Raw genomic sequence first — 5,188 nt, 5'->3', positions numbered from 1 at the left:
TGAAGTTTAGACAAAGCCAAGCCGGTGTCCGCCTGTGGTGGAATGTACACAGCAGTAACAATGATCGATGAGAACTCCCGGGGCAGATAAAATGGGCGGCAAATAATGGAAAGATGTTCCAGATGAGGCGAGCAGGAACGCGACAGAATGGAGATATTCCTGGGATCACACCATTTCTTGTTGATCAAGAAACACACTCCTCCACCCCTGGATTTACCGGCCTCTGCTTTAGTTATCACTCGGCATTACAGCAGTGTCCGGGACCGAGGACGAAAGCCACGTTTCTGACAAACAAAGGATGTTACAGTCCCTAATGTCCCGTTGGAAACTAATCCTGGCTCTAAGATCGTCCATCTTATTCTCCAAGGATTGGACATTAGCGAGGAGAATGCTTGGAAGAGGAGGACTGTGAGCCCTTTTCCTGAGTCTGACTCGAATTCCAGCGCCCGCGGTGTTTCTTGATCTGTCGCCTCGGGGGGTTATTGTTCGTCTCCGCGTTCTGAAGAATCTCCAGAGGCCACGCAGGATTCGTGGATAAAGTGTCCTGAAGCAGGTTGGTGTAGCGGTTTCCAATTTCCAAAAGTGTTTCTATGTTGTAGGTGATCAGTGCCGACGTGAAATGTGTAAAAAGAGAAAGTAAAACTAAGTAAAAAAGTAAGTTAAAGCAAAATCTCAGTGGAGCGACCCGAACGGCGTCCGAACACAGTGGCGCCATCTTGGGAAAAGCTAATAAGCAACTAGTTAATTGCGAGAATTGGTCCCTAAACTAAAGTGTTACAAAAAATACATATCAGAAATATTCAGACTAGAAAGTATACAAGAGTATACAGGTTTGGAATGACATGAGGGTGAGTAAATGACAGAATTTAATTTTTTTTAAGGTGAACTATTCCTTTAAAACTTTTTGCTACCTCAGTAAGAATGTGTTTGGAAAAAAACAAAAGAAAAGTACAATAATAAAATGAAAGACCAAAAAATAACAAAAAAAACAAATAGAAAATAAACAAATGATAAAAAAATAAAATAACAAGCTTAATAAAGTTTGTTTTTGTATTGTATATGCTTATAGCCTGCCCCCATTACACATGAAAATGTTGGTAGATTTGAGATATCGAGGCCTGAAAAATAGTATAAATGTTATCAGTATTATGTATTAACTTCGGCAGCCCTAAAATACTAAAACTAAAACATTAACTACATATATTGTAAAACTAAACTTAAAGGGTTACTCCACCCCAAAATGAAAATTGTGTCAATCACTTACCCCCATGTCGTTCCAAACCCGTAAAAGCTTCTTTCGTCTTCGGAACACAATTTAAGATATTTTAGATGCTTTCTAACAGCTCTCTGACCCTCCCATAGACAGCAATGAAATTAACAATATCAACATCCAGAAACGTTGCAAGGAGATCGGTAAAATAGTCCATGTGACATCAGGGGTTCAACGGTAATTTTACGAAGCCACAAGAATACTTTTTGTGCGCAAAGAAAACAAAAATAACGACTTTATTCAACAATTCGTCTCCTCTGCGACACATCAGCCTAGCGCCATTTTGGAGAGTATCCACTGCATGTAAATAGCTTATGCTGTTCTGTGTCAGCTGCGCCACGAGGATACATTGTTTACGTCGTTTACGCTTTGATTTGAATGAAAACAACGTACAGTCAGCTCCATAAATATTGGGACATCGACACAATTCTAACATTTTTGGCTCTATACACCACCACAATGGATTTCAAATGAAACAAACAAGATGTGCTTTAACTGCAGACTGTCGGCTTTAATTTGAGGGTATTTACATCCAAATCAGGTGAACGGTGTAGGAATTACAACAGTTTCCATTTGTGCCTCCCACTTGTTAAGGGACCAAAATTAATGGGACAATTGGCTTCTCAGCTGTTCCATGGCCAGGTCTGTGTTATTCCCTCATTATCCCAGTTACAACGAGCAGATAAAAGGTCCAGAGTTCATTTCAAGTATGTTATTTGCATTTGGAATGTGTTGCTGTCAACTGTCAAGATGAGATCCAAAGAGCTGTCACTATCAGTGAAGCAAGCCATCATTAGGCTGAAAAAACAAAACAAACCCATCAGAGAGATAGCAAAAACATTAGGTGTGGCCAAAACAACTGTTTGGAACATTCTTAAAAAGAAGGAACGCACCGGTGCGCTCAGCAACACCAAAAGACCCGGAAGACCAGGAAAAACAACTGTGGTGGATGACCGAAGAATTCTTTCCCTGGTGAAGAAAACACCCTTCACAGCAGTTGGCCAGATCAAGAACACTCTCCAGTAGGTAGGTGTATGTGTGTCAAAGTCAACAATCAAGAGAAGACTTCAAGAGAGTGAATACAGAGGGTTCACCACAAGATGTAAACCATTGGTGAGCCTCAAAAACAGGAAGGCCAGATTAGAGTTTGTACAAAAAGTATTCTCGTAGCTTCATAAAATTACCGTTGAACCCCTGATGTCACATGGACTATTTTACAGATCTCCTTGCAACGTTTCTGGATGTTGATATTGTTAATTTCATTGCTGTCTATGGGAGGGTCAGAGAGCTGTTAGAATGCATCTAAAATATCTTAAATTGTGTTCCGAAGACGAAAGAAGCTTTTACGGGTTTGGAACGACATGGGGGTAAGCGATTAATGACACAATTTTCATTTTGGGGTGGAGTAACCCTGGTAACACTAGCTACCATTTTATACAGTGACTACTGAATTCTATTAAAACTAAGCTACTGAAAGGACAAATTAAAAATGAAATAAGAAAAATTACAATTAACCTGCTAAATTATACATATTACTACAATACATTATAAATATGCATATAATATATATGGTATTTTATAATAATAATAAAAAAACAACTCATTATTAATGCTGCATGGTTAATTTAGTTAATCTTAATGAAAAAAACTGATGAAAAAAATACAAAGAACAAACCTGTCATTCTAATTAACACATTTGGCGTCTATGCCTGCAGCATTACTGCACTACAAATACAAGTTTGTCACAAAGTCAAAAGAAATGCATTCCTTCTCGGTCACAACTGGTCTAACAACATACACAAGAAAAACACTTTTACATTCTTGATGGTGAAAAGACCTTGAGAACACTGACAGCTGAATGCAGTAAATGCGCGGGAGAAAATGCAGTGAAGAAATTATTTACATCGGAGTCACTTCTTTATTCCTGTCTGAACATAATGTTTTGCTTTGTTCTATATTTCACTGAACAGAGAGAAGAGGGGGAGGAAGCGCTATTAAAACCGACGGGAGCGCCCGCGCTCCGGTTTGCGTGTCTCTGTTTAAAAGCCAATAGAAACCGAAACCAAAATGGTAGCGTAATAATTCTTTTTGCATACAAAATCAGAGACATTACACATTCAAATCGAGCCAACAACATGCTCCTGTTGCGTTGTTTTCACCCTCTAATGAGTCTGCACAAATTGCATAAAATGCGGTTTTTCAACAACGGCATTGCACATCTTTGCACACGTTATACAGGTCTGAGGTTGCTAGTTACCTTTCCCTACGACTACTATGATGTAATCACGTTCTGTGCACTATGACCCCAAGGTTTGTCGCATGTGGTGACGTCACAAGCCGCGACATTTGACTTTCATTTCTGTACATACTATTCTATCCATCACTCTCTCTCTCTTTATCATTGCAATCTGTTGCTTCATCTTTTCTTTTTCATGCACGCACACAAATGCACCTTTACAAATGCAAGCACAATCACACTCGCGTGCATAATGTTATGACTGCATGAAAAATAAGTACATGGACGTAGAGGTTTTAGCGCTACTAATGCTACTCGCGTCCGACGACGAGGAGCCCTCCCACTGCTCATCTGCTCCAGATTCTGTTTCTAGTGGGGATTATTTATGTTTATATATGTTTTATGTATTTATTTTTACACAAGAATAAATGAGATGGTCTTTATGTATTTATTATTTTTCAATCAACATACTCTCAAAAACAAAATTTTGTCTTATTGACGCCACAAATTCAAATGCACCCCATTCTTCTGTGAGACATGCCACATGCCCCTCTGCATTATGCTGGTCAGGAACTGTCACAAGTGTTATCACAGCCTTTCTGCATTTTTATTTCTGATAAATTACAGATTTTAGAGTAGTGTAACTTATTATTTGACATAGTCTTTTTTAGTTGTTCAATCAACATTGCTCTCAATTGCAATATGTTAGCGGTTTGACTTCACAACGCACTGTTTATAAAAATGAGTGTATCTCGCAAACAAATTTGTGTAATCAGTCCAAATCAATTCTATGTAGTTTCAAAGTGTTTTATGCAAGTTTTTTTACATTGACAAGTTTGAGGTTGACATTTGTGATACTTCTGTATTTAGTTAAATGTTGAATTTTTATTTTCGATTTTAATTTTTTTGTTGGTTTATTGCACTTTTGAGCTATTTATCTAGTAACTATTGATTTCTTACATACATATCCTTCAAATTGGGGGTCTAAGGATTGTATTGATATATGACATTTGAAAATACTCAAAAGAATGACAGCACAGCATGTAAAAATACTAATATATACTCTGGCGGAATTGTTCTATGGCAGGTCTTATTGTGTTCCGAAGACGAAAGAAGCTTTTACGGGTTTGGAACGACATGGGGGTAAGCGATTAATGACACAATTTTCATTTTGGGGTGGAGTAACCCTGGTAACACTAGCTACCATTTTATACAGTGACTACTGAATTCTATTAAAACTAAGCTACTGAAAGGACAAATTAAAAATGAAATAAGAAAAATTACAATTAACCTGCTAAATTATACATATTACTACAATACATTATAAATATGCATATAATATCTATGGTATTTTATAATAATAATAATAAAACAACTCATTATTAATGCTGCATGGTTAATTTAGTTAATCTTAATGAAAAAACTGATGAAAAAAATACAAAGAACAAACCTGTCATTCTAATTAACACATTTGGCGTCTATGCCTGCAGCATTACTGCACTACAAATACAAGTTTGTCACAAAGTCAAAAGAAATGCATTCCTTCTCGGTCACAACTGGTCTAACAACATACACAAGAAAAACACTTTTACATTCTTGATGGTGAAAAGACCTTGAGAACACTGACAGCTGAATGCAGTAAATGCGCGGGAGAAAATGCAGTGAAGAAATTATTTACATCG

The sequence above is a fragment of the Barbus barbus genome, assembly GCF_936440315.1.
Source record: "Barbus barbus genome assembly, chromosome: 4".
Classification (NCBI taxonomy): Eukaryota; Metazoa; Chordata; class Actinopteri; order Cypriniformes; family Cyprinidae; genus Barbus; species Barbus barbus.
Note: the sequence above shows the minus strand (reverse complement) of the source record.